This window comes from Petaurus breviceps, unplaced genomic scaffold, assembly GCF_028583685.1.
Source record: "Petaurus breviceps papuanus isolate PSGF00001 unplaced genomic scaffold, PetGlider_PUasm1.0 37, whole genome shotgun sequence".
In the NCBI taxonomy this organism is placed as follows: domain Eukaryota; kingdom Metazoa; phylum Chordata; class Mammalia; order Diprotodontia; family Petauridae; genus Petaurus; species Petaurus breviceps.
In genome coordinates this window covers 97,341,567-97,356,726 of record NW_027186296.1, presented here as the reverse complement: position 1 = coordinate 97,356,726, position 15,160 = coordinate 97,341,567, and the positions used below count along the sequence as shown (strand labels likewise).

The following is a 15,160-nucleotide window of genomic DNA, read 5'->3' as shown; positions in this document are numbered from 1 at the left end:
CCATCATCCAAAATAATCATCTTTTATAACAAAGAATTAAAAAAGAGAAAAAATAGCACATTATCTACATTGTTCCAACTTTGCAAAGAGTGAAAGGAGATACAGAAGAGGACTTCTTGTCAAGGACTACAGAGAATGAAGTTCAATAACCCCTACTATTGAAAAATAAAAATAATATTAATATATTAAAATAGCATATAATATGCTGAAACTCTATCTGGATCTATTGGGAGGCTTTCATCTACAAGACCTTTACTATATGCATCAGTAGTGGCAGTTAAGTGACACAGGGGAGAGAGGGCCAGGCCTGCACTAGTAGGAAAATAATCTTCTGGAGTTCAAATGTGACCTCATACTAGTTGTATGAACCTGAGCAAATCACCTAACCCTGTTTGCCTCAGTTTCCTCATCTGTAAAATGAGCTAGAGAAGGAAATGGCAAGCCACTCTAGTATCTTTGCCAAGAAAACCCCAACAGGGTCACGAAGAGTTGAACAGGACTGAAAACCAACTAACATATGTTTCAATAACACGAAAAACACTTTTACAATTTATAAAACTATAAAGTTTTCTAAATATAACTATAATAAGTTATGCATATAGTTTACATTATGAAAATAGCATATTTTTACACTCATTCTGATAATCTTTACATTACTTGAAATGTGAGAGATATGGTGGCATTGTGGACATGGAGTTGACCTTGAATTCAGAAGACTAGATTCAAGACTCCCTCTGACAGGTTTTTGCTGAGTAACTATGGGCACCTCTCAGCAACTGCAGGCAAATGACACTAAGTTGTAGAATAAATGTCATCCTCTTCAGGAAGGGGCTTACTGGGAAATCCCTATACCAACAAACCATCAATCCAAAAGAAAAAAATAAGTCTACTATTGCTTTGAAGTAATAGAGACAAAGGAGGCTCTTTAAGATCACTGGGGCACAAGTAGTTTTGAGAACACTTAAGTCCCTCTTTTCCTCCCTCTCTCTTTTCTTTCTTTCCTCTTTTCTACTTCCTCCTTCTCTCCATTCCTCCTATCTCTTTCTTTTATCTTTGTGAGTCTCTCTCTCTGTCTTTACCACTTGGAAAATGTTGGTTTTAGAGAAGCAGCAATAACCACAACCAGCACAGTACAGTGGAAAGAACAGTGTATTTGAAGCCAAAGGGCCTAGGATTACATTCCTAGCTCCACCACTTATTTATTATCTGTGTGATTTTGGATTAATCATTTTACCTCTCTGTATTAATGTACTAATCTGTATGTGGCTGATAGCACAAGTGGGCTCTCTCTCTCTCTCCCCTCCCCCTCAAAAAAAAAAAAATCACCTGAGCTCAAACAAAACCAGTCCAACCCCAAAAGTAATTTTCAGTTTTTGGCTAGTTGTCATCTCCTACTTTTAACGTGTGTGGGTGGGGGGGGGGGGGGGGGGGGGGGGGGAGGCTGTTACTCTTCAAATGTAGCTTACTTATAACTTGTGTTTAAATTTCCCCAATGTAAGTAAAAAAATCTCCTGCTCCCAAGCAAGTACTCAAGGTAATACACACAAAAAATGCAGAAGACATGACAGAATCCATAAACTGATAGAGGAAACATTTATGACACTTGCAGGAGTTCATAAGCAGATACAGACCATACAGAAAGCACTTTTTTTTTCTTAAAGGGTCATCATGATGGTATTATTCGCCTATTTGCCACCTGGGCCTCCCTCCATGCCGATCCATCTGTCCCAGGTGCCCCTGAGCACAGCCACAGGCCTTCCTCCCTATCACTTCTTCTTCTGCACATGGCCACAGTCGTACTTGCCCCGCACAGCCTTGAGCTTGATGCCCAGCAGGTCCTGGGTGCGGCCTCTGTGCACCATGACCACGTGGTGTTCCTGCAGGCTGTGGCCCTCCTCAGGGATGAAAAGCAGATGGCCTCCCGGCCTGTGCTCAGGTGCATGCGGCAGCACTTGCGGTTGGCTGAGCTCGGCTTCTTGGGCTTTCAGATCATGGTCTTCAGCACCACGGCCTTGAGCTGGGGGCAGCTGTTCATGGGGCCAGGGCTGGCTGGGGGCCACTTGGGGCAGCCGTGGTGGTGCATCTGGTTGAGTGTGGCCATGGGGCAGTGTTGGTCCTGCTGCATCTTCAGGGACAGACAGAGAGCCTGGCTCAAGGAGGAGTTCAAACGGCAGAAGAGATTGGAGCAGGCCATCCTGAGCCTGGACCGCCTCCTGTAGGAACTATGGAGAGCCAGAAAGCACTTTTAATAGCCTAAAATAGAACTTCAATAGCATTTAAAATAGCCCTAAACTCCCCTAAGAAGGTAATCTCATTTTGATGCTGCTGAACAAGCAATTCTTCTTCCTACAAACCCATTCTCTGTAAGTCTGTAATAGCAGGGAGGAAAGTGAGGTCCAAGTCTTGATTTCTAAAGTCACAGGTTCCTTTCACTGAATTCCAGCTATGGTGGTCATGTAAGTAAGTCTCTTCTTTCTCCAGGAAGCACTGTTCAAGAGCACTGTCCATGAACTAACCACTTAAACTGAGTGGGCAAGCACATGCCTCCTTGCTATTGGTCCTGAAGAGGATCATGACATGAGGGAAGTGATGCCATGACTTAGGAGTGAACTAGATTTAAGTAAGGGAGGGCTGTTAAAGTTACCAGCCTCAATTTCTCCTCCAGAGCCATCTGTGTCTAGTGGTGAGACATAAATCGGGAAGACTAGAGATGACCATGGATATAGTGGCTGAGCTTGGCCTTTTAAGTTAAAGTCTTTCACAGGTCTAAGTTTTACTAAGGCATCAGAGCTAGGTAAGAAATGAGGCAGACAATGGCCTCTTTACCTAGTAAAAAAAAATCAATCTGGAAAGAAAATACCCTCAGAGTTTGGGGCCAAAACAGAAAACAATTGCTATTTATATTCATTATAGGCCAATCAAGACCCCAAAAAATGACCAAGAGGGGTTTGGTGTGGGACCTATTTCTGATCAATCAATGAGAGTCAGGGTGATTTGGGTTTAAGGCATGGTCCTTAAGAAAAAAATCTAGCCTGGAAACCCCAAGACATCTTGAGTAACTACTTACAGAGATTGTAGTTTGTCCTTTGTTCTCAAAGAGGACCAAGACTTTAGGGAGGTTATACCATGATGTGCACGTGAATTGAATTTAAGTGACGGAGGGCTTGCTTCTGCAAAGTATCAGGTCAACAAACTTAACAGGTCCTCAGAAGGCTTTAGGCAAGTATATATAACTCTCATTTGTTCCTGACCCAAAGTATTCTATTACTGGGTTCTGTCAAGGGGAAGATCATTTATGCCCACAAACTTAAGGGCTACAAGCCCTTAATGATCTGTCCTCTACACAGGGAAAAGTGAAAAGGCAAAGCAACTGGTCTAGTCTGTAAGTTCACTTTCATAGACAATGGAGAAGGGCAGCTCCTCTCAACAAAAATCCATTCTCCTATGCTCTACATAGACAATCACAGTGGAGGCAGCTGAGTACTGAAAACCTACAAGGTCCTTTCTATTATGTTTTTCTATAATTAAGTTTATCAACAAAATATTAAGGTAAACCCTGCCATCCTTATTTTAGACAAATTAGGTAGTGTTTTATTTCTACAATGAAAAGCACTCTTGCCTTTTTGGTATACAGAAAATAAGTTACCACTAAGTACAATGGTGCCTACATAACATATGAGTCATTCATTCCAATATTCTTACTGTGAAAGACACACCCATAACACCAAGAAAAAGCATAGCTCTAAACTGATCTTGTAATAAGTTATGCATTGGCAAATTCAACAGTTCCGGTTAGAAGTGAAAAGGGCTGGGGTGTAACTAGTTAGACTCAAGTCTCATTTCCTGCTTAGAACAAAAGAATTGATAGGAATGAGAATTAACACTGGCAAAAAAAAAAAAGAACTAAGGAAAAGATAGTAATTATTAACCCATAAAAGTTCTTAACTATGCTTTGATAATTTAATAAAATACATTCAAAGACAATGTGCCCAAAATTAAGAAGTCATTTTGTAAATAAAAGACTCTCAACTCATTTTAAACTTTAAATATGCCAGTTGTGTACTAACATACTAACTAGTTCTCCAACAGGCATTAAAGTTAAACATTTACTATGATTCAGAAGCTCTAGTATTTAGTACTTTCCCAGTATAAATAAATGCCAACTAGTCACAGGTTAGACCCTATTTTGTAGTATCATTGCCTTAGAAAAAATTCTAAATTCTTTTGATAAGATCATGTTACATGGATAATGTAAACACATCTAAGCAGAAAAAGTCACAGATGGCATAAGACATGAGTGGGCAGAGAAGTGGTAGATACATTTCAGTGTGAGAAGATAGATCAGAATGCATTTCTGAAAAATAAAGACAAATTTTACTTTTAAGACGGACACGCTCAAATCTCATGGTTCTGACGGAGGAAAGGGATCTAGGAATAATTATAGATGTGGTCACAATATATGCTGCAGTCAGAGGCCAGGAAACACTCATTAATAAATATTTTACCTGTAGACCAACACATGGTTACTTTACAATCCTCTTCAACACAGTTCAAGATAAACACAAGTAAGATATGTGGGTGCTTCATAAATATCTGTTTCCGGGGCAGAGTCAAGATGGCAGAGTAGAAACAGGATTTCTGTGTAGCTCCAGTTCCCACCGCCTCCCATACACATAAAAAAAATTACTCTAAACAAATTTTAGAGCTACAGAACCCACAAAGTGACAGAGAGATGCAGATCTCCCACTGAAGGCTGGCAGGAAGGGTCTATTGCACTGGCCTAGGAGCATAGCACAGTCCCCTGTGAACCAAGCAGTTCTGGCCCCTGGGTGACCCCGACCAGAGGTAGCCAGAGCAGACTTCAGGAGAGTGAATCATCAGTAGCTGTGGCAGGTAACAGACTTCTCAACCCATAAATACCAAAGTAAAAGGTCAGTCAGAAACTCTGTTGGAAGAAGGGGTCTGAAGTGCACAGTCCAGCCCTTGACCCTGGGGCGAGAAGTAGTGGAGGTGCAGCAGCTGCAGCTACTGTCACCTGGCTGCTTTCAGAGCTCCAGGCCTGCAGATTGCTGGGGAACCAGGTAACCATTCAGAGGGTAATCGCTCTTGCTTTGACCTGCTTGGATCTGGTTTGCAGCCTTGGGTGGTGGTCCTGCAGTTTGTGGCCAGTGTGCCAATGCTTGTGGGGGCTGCAGAAAAGGGCACCCTCCTAATAGATCTGGCAGCTGCAAAAACCCCAGCAATTTGGGACAAAGCTCTCTCCATTCTGAAAGCAGAGCTCTACCGTGGGAAAGATCTCAAAAGTCAAGTAATTGACTGGCAACATGAGTAAGCAGAGGAAACATAATTCCACCATAGATTCCTTTTTTGGGGACAAAGACGATCAAAGCATGGAAAGGGAGGAAGACAACAAAGTCAGAACTCCTGCATCAAAAGCTCCAAAAGAAAATACGAACTGCTTACAGGCCATGGAGGAGCTCAAAAAGGACTTTTGAAAATCAAGTAAGAGAAGTGGAGGAAAAACTGGGAAGAGAATTGAGAAAGATTCAAGAAAATCGAGTCAACAGCCTGACAACACCTTCAAAAACAGACTAACTCAAATGGCAAAAGAAGCCCAAAAAGACAAAGAGGAGAAGAATGCCTTAAAAGACGAATTGCCTAGATGGAAAAGGAATTTCAAAAACTCACTGAAGAGAATAATTCCTTCAAAATTAGATTGGAGCAATTGACTTTATGAGACATCAAGATACTATAAAACAGATACAAACAAATGAAAAAATAGAAGGCAATGTGAAATATCTCATTGGAAAAACCACCGACCTGGAAAATAAATCCAGGAAAAATCATTTAAAAATTATTGGACTACCTGAAAGTCATGATCAAAAAAAGAGCCTAGACACTATCTTTCAAGAAATTATCAAGCAAAATTGCCCTGATATTCTAGAACCAAAGGGCAGAGTAGAAATTGAAAGAATTCACTGATCTCCTCTTGAAAAAGATCCCAAAAAGAAAACTCCTAGGAATATTATAGTCAAATTCCAGAGTTCCCAGGTCAAGGAGAAAATACTGCAAGCAGTAAGAAACAATTTGAGTATTGTGGAAACACAATCAGGATAACACAAGATCTAGCAGCTTCTACATTAAGGGATCAAAGGGCTTGGAATATGATATTCCAGAGGTCAAAGGAGATGGAATTAAAACCAAGAATCACCTAGCCAGCAAAAATGAGTATCATACATCAGGGAAAAATATGGTCATTCCATGAAATAGAGGATTTTCATACATTCTTGATGAAAAAAACAGAGCTGAACAGAAAATTTGACTTTCAAATACAAGAAGCAAGAAAAGCATGAGAAGGTAAACAGGAAAAAGAAATCATAAGGAACTTATTAAAGTTGAGCTATTTACATTCCTACATGGAAAAACAATAATCGTAACTCGTAAGACTTTTCTCAGTATGAGGATAGTTGAAGGGAATATATATGTATACATACATACATATGCATGTATAGGAGGGTGTATGCATGTATAAATATATGTGTGAGTGTGTACATATATGTATGTACATGTATACATAGACAGAGGGCACAGGATGTGATAGTAATGGAATATAAAGATATATATAAATATAAAGATCCCCCTGTATTGGCTTGGTTTTCAAATTGATTGTGTTAAAACCTAGAGCTTATTAATCCCACTTGTGGGATGGACTTGTTGACGTGAAAAGAGAGGGCTGAACTGGGAGGAGCTGGTGACAGAAATTTAGAGAGACACAACAAAAGAGAGAGGCAGAAGAACTTTTTGGAAGTAGCACCTTTGGAGGCAGAGAGAGACAAAGAGGGTGGCTAAGGGCCACTTTGAATTGCCCAGGACTTTTGAGAGCTGACACCCAGAGCTGCCAAGGACTGAGGAAACATGGCTGTTTTGCTGGTACTTTGTCTGTCTGTTTTGATGTTGTTTTGTCAGATTTGTCCACTGGTGAAAGACAGTCCTGTTGTTGCAGAGGTTCTGGAACCTTGCTATTGGTTCAGAGCTCCTGAGACTGTTCTGCAGACAGAGAATGAATTAATGAAGACACTGGCAATGTATCTTGTGGCCTTGCTAAGCTTTGTTTCCCCAGGAACAAAGATTGCTGAGAACTTGCCTAGTGTCAAGATGAAGAAAAGACCTCCATTTGGGTATTAAGTGCTGTGCTTAAGCTTGTTGTAACTCTGGGGTAGATTCAATTGCGATCCAAGGGTGGGGAATTTTTGACCTTTTTGTGTTCTGTGATTGAACAAATGAATGTACTTTACTCATGATTGGAAACTGATCTCCATTTCAGAAGAGGGGCTTTGTGATGGACTATATGAAGGTACAGCATAGGGGTGGAGTAGTATTTAGAACAGGGGCTTTGTGATTGATTGATTAAATGAATGTAATGTTCAAGGATGGGGTAGTACTTGATTAAATCACACTTAGTAAATGCTGTATTTTAAATGATGTCATATTTTGATCTTCTCTGTTCTTAATTTTTCACTGAATAAAATGGAGAGCACCTATGCTGGTATTTTGAACCTTGGGAAGTTGCCTTTGCTTGGCATTACACAGGATGAGTTGAATATGAAGGGATGCTATCTAAAAAAGTAAAATTAAGAGGTGAAAGGAATATATTGGGAAAAGGAGAAAGGGAGAGATAGATTAGGATAAAATATCTCATACAAGAGAAACTGTTACAACGGAGGAGAAGAACAGGAAGGTTAAAGGGAAAGGGTCAACCTTACTCCCACTGAATTTGCCTTAAGGAGGGAATACATACACACTCAATTGGATATCCTACCCTACAGAAAAATAGGGGGGAAGGGGATGGGTGGGGGTGATGGAAGGGCAGATCAGGGGAAAAGGTAGTTAGAAGCAAACACTTTTGAAAAGGGACAGGGTCAAAGGAGAAAACAGAATAAGTGGGGGGCAGGATAGGATGGAGGCAATTATAGTTAGTCTTTCACAAAATAACTACTATGGAAATGATTTGGGTAACTATACATGTACAACCTATATTGAATTGCTCATCTTCCCAGTGGGGGTGGGTAAGGAAGGAAGAAGGGGAAAAAAATCTGGAACTCAAAATTTTAAACACAAATGTTTAAAAATAATTGTTTTTTTCATATACAACTGGGAAATAAGATATACAGGCACTGGGGTATAGAAATCCATCTTGCCCTACTAGAAATTTAGGGGGTGATAGGAGAGGATATAAGAGAACAGATTAGGGAAAGGGGTATTCAGCAGGCTCAGTATTTTGGGGTGGGAGGTAGGGGAAAGATAGGGAGAAAAATTTGTAAATCAAAATTTTGTGGAAATGAATGTTGAAAACTAAAAATAAATAAATAAATGGGGGAAAACAAACAAACAAACAAATGAATAAATGCCTGTTTCCTGCCCTCCCCCAAAGGCCTGAGAAAGTAAAGAGGAAGTTCCATAAATCTCTATCTCTAAGAAGTAGATGTGATAATGAACTAAATGCATTCCAGGCTGAAGGAAAACTAGTTCAAAGGCCAGAAACCATGAGATAAAATGCAAAACAACAACAAATTGGCTAATTTGGGTAGAATAAGAGGAATAATAAGCAACTGGCCTAGAAAAAATAGATGGAAACCTGATGGTTAAGGGATTTAAATGCCAAACTGAGGAGTCTGCATTTTCTCCTCAAAGTGATAAGGAACAACTGAATCTTTTTGAGCAGGTAAATTACATGGTCAGTCTTATATTCAGGATTATCTTCACTATATTGAAGAGAATATGTACCTATAAATATGTATTTATATATATGAGAGATTAGTGTGGCAGCAATGTGAAAAATGGGGGAGAACGAGAAGAGGTCTGTTACAAGAAACGGTGCAAAGACAAAATAGTAAAGGGAGAGAAGCAAAGAGATTTTGCTTAGAGGTAGAGGTAACTAACTAACAATGGGACTGGGAGGTGGGGGGAGGGAAGAGATTCCAAACACAGGTAACTGAGGATTCCACCAGTTAAAAAAAAAAGTCAAATCAGTGGAAAGGAGTCTGGGGAGGAGAATACAATCAATAATAAGCGGACCTTGGGACATGTTGAGATTAAGTTACTGGTAGGGAATCTAAATGGATGGATAAAAACTACAGGCATTTGGAGTACAAATCTGGAGGAGATGAGTCAGGTCTGGAGAGAGAGATTTGGACATAACCTCTAAAGAGAAGAAGCTAGAGCTAACAGCATAAATGAGAGAGTAGAAAGAGAAAAGAGACAAAATTTTAAATGACCAACAAGTCCTAGATGCCAGGCTCAATAATACAAAGTCATTGTCTTTGTTTACATTCCAAAACAAAGAAGACTGGAAAATGAGATTAAAGCTAAGTAGGAAATGGAAAAAGCCAGATGTGTCTTGCTGTATGAAGGGAGAAATATAGTACCAATTTGTTTTTGCAGGGTTTTAGTTTACTTTTTTAGGATTATTTTTGGAATACCAGAAGAAAGAAAACATAGCTACCTGAGATGGGTACAATTCCTTTTCATTTGTAGTTCAGCTACTATAGTGGTTACGTTACCTGGGGAGGAAATGCACCTTTCTCGATTTAGTCAAAAAAAATGCTATAAAAACACAGCAAGTAAGGGCACTGGCTCCAGTTTCGGGATGACCTGGGGATCAAATCCGGGCTCAGACACTTAGCACCACAGCCAGAAATAACTGGCCGTGTAACCTTGTGCAAGTTACTTAACCCCAACTGCTTTATTAAAAAAAAAAAAAAGAAAAAAGAACAGGAGCTATCAACAAAAAAAAACTTATTTTTAAAAAATGCTATAAAAATACACCTAAGATCATATAAACATTTTTAAAATAATAACAGCTTAAAGTTTATATTTATTTTAAAGTTCAATGTTCAAACATAGTCCTGCAAAGTTCATAACATTCTAGTGTGCTATTTCAAAAGCAACACAAAGACAAAATGAAAAGAAAACAAAAAAATAAGATTCATAGTTTTCTCAGTATGGTACTTGTCCAGATAAAGGGGAGGAAAAACAAAGCTTTTTTTTTTAAAGACTGAATCAACTTTATTAAAAGAATAACAATCTACATTGACTATGACTAATTTTATCAATGAAAGAATCTGAACTGATGCTTTTTTGCTTATCTGTGAATGGGAAGAGTTTCCTTAAGGTCTCTCAGTGAGTAAAAAATGAATCATAGCAACAGAACATACTAAGATACTACTAGTACTTGCAGTGTTTCCATGCAATATTAATTTTGATCTAGAGAAATCATATTTTATAAATGGGAAAAAATAATTGTATTAACTTAAACATCTCAAGTCTTACAGAGGCTGTTTTAAAACATATCTGAATAGAGGAGACACACATTATTTTTCTTAAGAGGACCCAGTGACATACCTCATTTAAAATTCCATAAAATCATGTACGATTATAAATGTATTTGCTCTGAACTACAGAAAGAAACAATGAGTTTGGTTTGCCACTGCCAGTCTGGAATCTATCCAAACTTGCTACTCAAGTTAGTAAATGAGGGAGCCCCACAGAACATGAGATCAAAAACAATTTTGTCCTGTACAACCCATGGTTGCACTCCATCCTTACCTCTGCCCTTCCCTAGCTACACACCTTCAAGACTCAGCTGAAGTGCCTATCACCTCCTACTTAAGGCCTATTACCGTGTTTCCCCGATAATAAGACCTATCCCAAAAATAAGCCCTCCCCTTACTGTGTAAGATTCCTCTAAAATAAGCCCTCCCCCAAAAATAAGCCCTATTGAGATTGCTGCTGTAGTGAAGGTGATCCCCTGCGCTACATTACGGTACCCTCTGTATGCACCGTCCCCCCCCCATGAAACGCACGCCGCGCTCCGAGCTGCATCCAATCAGAGCTGCAGCAGTGAGCGCGTCATCCTGTTCTTCCCCAGTGATTTGCTTATTGAATAAAGGTACATTTTTTTGTTCACATTTACCTGTTTATTAAAATTGCTGTCAATGTTCATTAAAATAAGCCCTCCCCTGAAAATAAGCCCTCTGGTTTTTTCTGTCCAAAAAACTAATAAGACAGTGTCTTATTATCGGGGAAACACGGTAGGATCTCCCTACTCCAATTAGTTCCTAAATTCCTTCCCCTTCAAATATACTGGTATATGTTTTATATTTACATATGTGTAAACATATGTAAATTCATATTGTCCCCCCCCAACCAAGAATGTAAACTCCTTGAGGAGGGCAGGGGCTTTTTTTCTTTTTGTATCTTCAGAGCCTAGCACAATGCCCAGAAGTCAATGAGTCAGGGAACATTTTTTTAGATACCTACTATGTGCCAGGCACATAAAAAGAAAGACAAAAAGCAATTCCTAGTCTAAAGGAGAAAATAGTCTACTGGGAGAACGACACATCAACAACTATAAACAAGCTACATATAGGATAAGTTGGAGATAATCAACAGAGGGAAAGCTCTAAGCACAAAAAACTGAGTAAGAACTTGTTGAATTGAATGGTATGAGTATTTCTGCACTCAGACAAAGCTCATGTCCCTTCTTCTCCATACACCTGTATATATTCAGATCCAAGAGGAATAACTTGATGAATACAAAAGAGCCAGGTTCACAAGACATTTCATATGATCCATTCCATCGAACCAAACTTACCAAAAAGGGTTTAAATGTTTAATTATCCATTACAAATATCGTAACAACAAATGCAAATAAAACATGGAACCAATGTCTACATAAAATTGTAAGACACAAATAACTTCCATTTTAATTGGAAAAATTGAAGATTTTTTTTAACTTTGAAAAACTTGAGTACCTTGATCAACAAAATATGCAAGCATAATTTCAGAGGACCCATGATGACACATGCTACCCACTCACTTGACATTCCAAGCTCATATTGGTCTGATCAGCCAAAGTCAGACACACTGTAACTTGACTCTACATAGTGATGTAACTTTGGTTCTCTTTGAGAACAAAGGACAATCCAACCAACCACCAACCAACCCAACCAGAAAAGTGAGAGACTCAAGGTATATAGCAAAACATATTTTTTGGACATAACCAATACAGGAATCTGATGGGCTCTTTATATTTGTTGAAAGCATTTTCTTTCTTTTTTTTTCATGAGGGGGAAAGTAGAGTGAGAAAATAGATTTTTTGCCAATTGAAACAAAATTAAATTTAAAAAGAAAAGATTTTAATAAAGTAGCAAAAATCAATTTCTTTTTTGTCCCCTTTGGAATATGAGTTCTTGACTTTGTTAGATTTTTAATGTGATTGTATTTGATTATGTATATCTTGTTAGTCAGTTTACTTCATTTTATATCACTTAGTAGGTCTTTCACGTTTCTTTATATTTCTCTTTATATCATTATATGTAACAATAGATTTTTATTGCACTAATAAAAGATAAGATATTCAGCTACTCACCAACTGTTAGTTCAATAGGTTGTTAAATAATGCAGCTATGAATGGTATTGGTTTTTTAGCAAGTTTTTTGGGGAGAGGGGTTATTTTTTTGTTTTTGTAGAGAAAGGAAGGTCCTTTTCCCCTTCTAATAACATCCTTAGGATATAGTCTTATCAATAGGACTGCTGACTCGAAGGACAGAATCACTTCTGTGACTTAGTGGATACTGTCAAATTGTTTTCTAAAAAGCTTGGACCACATCATAAAGGTAATCATAAAAGGCAGTGTGGCACAGTGGGAAGATTTGGAGTCAGAACATGGGTTCAAAGCCTTCTTCTACTACCTCTATATCCTTGGATAAGTCGATTCACCTCTCAAGGTCTCAGTTTCCTCATCTATAGGATGAGAGAGAGTTGGACTAGATGATCTTTGAGGTCCCTTATAACTGCTGAGTCTATGATCTTATGACCAGCAGTCTTATCAAAAATAGTACAGTCAATAATAATAGCTAGTATTTTTAAAAATTTATTTATTTATTTCCATTATGGAGGGGAGGAGTTAGGGCAATTGGGGTTAAATGACTTGCCCAAGGTCACATGGCTAGTTTTTTTGTGTATGTTAAGTGTCTGAGGCTGGATTTGAACTCAGGTCCTCCTGACTCTAGGGTCGGTGCTCTATTCACTGCACCACCTAGCCTCCCCAATAGCTAGTATTCATATAACAACTACTATGTGCCAAGCACTACACTAAACACTTCATAAGTGTTCTGATTTTCACCACAATCCTGGGAGATAGGTGCTATTATTATCCCTATTTTACAGTTGAGGAAACAGGAAAGAAGGAATTAAGTGTTTTGCCCAAGATCACACAGCTGCTAAGTATCGCAGGCCAAATTTGAACTTGTCCTTCCTGAATCCAGGCTCTGCACTCTATCCACTTCACCACCTAATGTCTTGAATAGCACTGTGCTTGGAGTGAAAAACTTAAAGCTAAAGTTAAGAAGACTTGGCTATGTAACCCCTGGCAACATACTTTTCATGACAAAAAAGAAATAAAGTATCAAGCCTGTTTGACAATAGCAATAAGGGCACCTAGCATCTAGGATTGCTGGCCCTGAAGTCTCAGTTTTCTAATATGTAAAATGAAGGCAAGGCATTGAGGGTTTTATAGTTTCTAAGGCCCCACCTCTAAATATTTATTGAAATGATTATAATATACATGTCCACTCAGCCTTGACCTGAAAACATCTAAATTTGATCATTTTAAGTAATCTTTGCAAATTTCATGATGAAAGGTAACATCTTAAAATTATTTTGTGTTTCTTTTCAGAGAACTGAATAGCTTTTTCAAGTGATTACCACTTTATATTTCCTCCTTCCAAAATTCTGTGTACATCTTTTGACCACATTTCCACCAGGAAAGGGCCTTAATTACAAATTATGGGTATAAAATATTTAACTGGATATATTTACCAAAAGTTATTTCTCCTTCCATACCAAAATCAAATTTTAAAAGGCTTTTTTGGGGGTGGCTAGGTGACAAAGTGAATACACCACTGGCCCTGGAGTCAGGAGGACCTGAGTTCAAATCAGGCCTCAGACACTTAACATAACACTTACTAGCTGTGTGACCTTGGGCAAGTCACTTAACCCCAATTGCCCTGCCCTCCAAAAAGCAAAAAAAAAAAAAGTTTTTTGTAAGAAAAAAATAAGGGGAATAAAAGGAAAGGTTAAAGAAAAGCAAATCCAATCATTTAAATCATCTTAGTTTTCTTTATATAGAACTATGTTATATATTACTCTCCTAATTTTACCCTACAGAACCACACTGGCCTTCTGGCTGTTCCTTACACATGACACTTTATCTCTAGCCTTTCTGTCTTTGCACTGGCAATCCCGCTCTATTTGGAATGTACTTCCTCCTCATCTCTCCTCCATACACAGAATCTCATTTCCTTCCCAGCTCAGCTTCTATAGGAAGCCTTTCCTGATCATCTCAAATACTAATGTTCTCCCTCCCGCAGTCACCTTGAATGCTGCATATACATACGTACAGCATGTCATCTCCTCAAAGCAACACTATTTCAGTTGTTCTTGGTGTCCTTAATGCCTAGCACAGTTCCTGGCATACTGCAGGTACTTAATGAATGTGTGCTGAATGAGTGATGCATATTGCACATATACATACAATATAAAACTATTTTGTTAATACATGAAATGCATTACATGATGAATGTTAATTACATGTTAATACATGAAATGCATTACATGATGAATGTTAATTACATGTTAATACATGAAATGAATCACTATCATGGTGGTGGTTGTTGTTCAGTCACTTCAATCCTGTCTGACTCTACATGACCCCATTTGGGGTTTTCTTGGCAAAGGTACTAGCATGATTTGCCATTTCCTTCTCTGGCTCATTTTACAGATGAGGAAACTGAGGCAAACAGGGTTAAGTGACTTGCTCAGGGTCACACAACTAGGAAGTGTCTGAGGTCATATTTGAACTCAGGTCTTCGGACTTCAGGCCTGAGGTTCTATCCACTGTGCCACTTAGCTGCCCTTATCATGGTAGCTAAAGATACATATTAGACATATCCTCAGGGATATAATTTTCATAATAAGAAAGAGATAAAATACAAAACATCTTTGTCAACAGGAGTAAAACCTTATATAGTTAATTAAATCATTTAATTACTGAGAGCAGTCCCAATACAAAACTGAAACAAATCCCCCCCCCCCAAAT

At 38.6% G+C, this 15,160-nt stretch overlaps 1 protein-coding gene and 1 pseudogene across 1 annotated transcript in view; both read right to left on the bottom strand.

Moving 5' to 3' along the window:
- INPP5F (inositol polyphosphate-5-phosphatase F) overlaps positions 1-15,160 on the bottom strand; it is a 113,258-nt gene that overhangs the window by 87,776 nt on the left and 10,322 nt on the right. The gene's annotated exons all lie outside the window — the stretch shown is intronic.
- On the bottom strand, positions 1,413-2,194 carry LOC138169555 (small ribosomal subunit protein uS12m pseudogene; annotated as a pseudogene).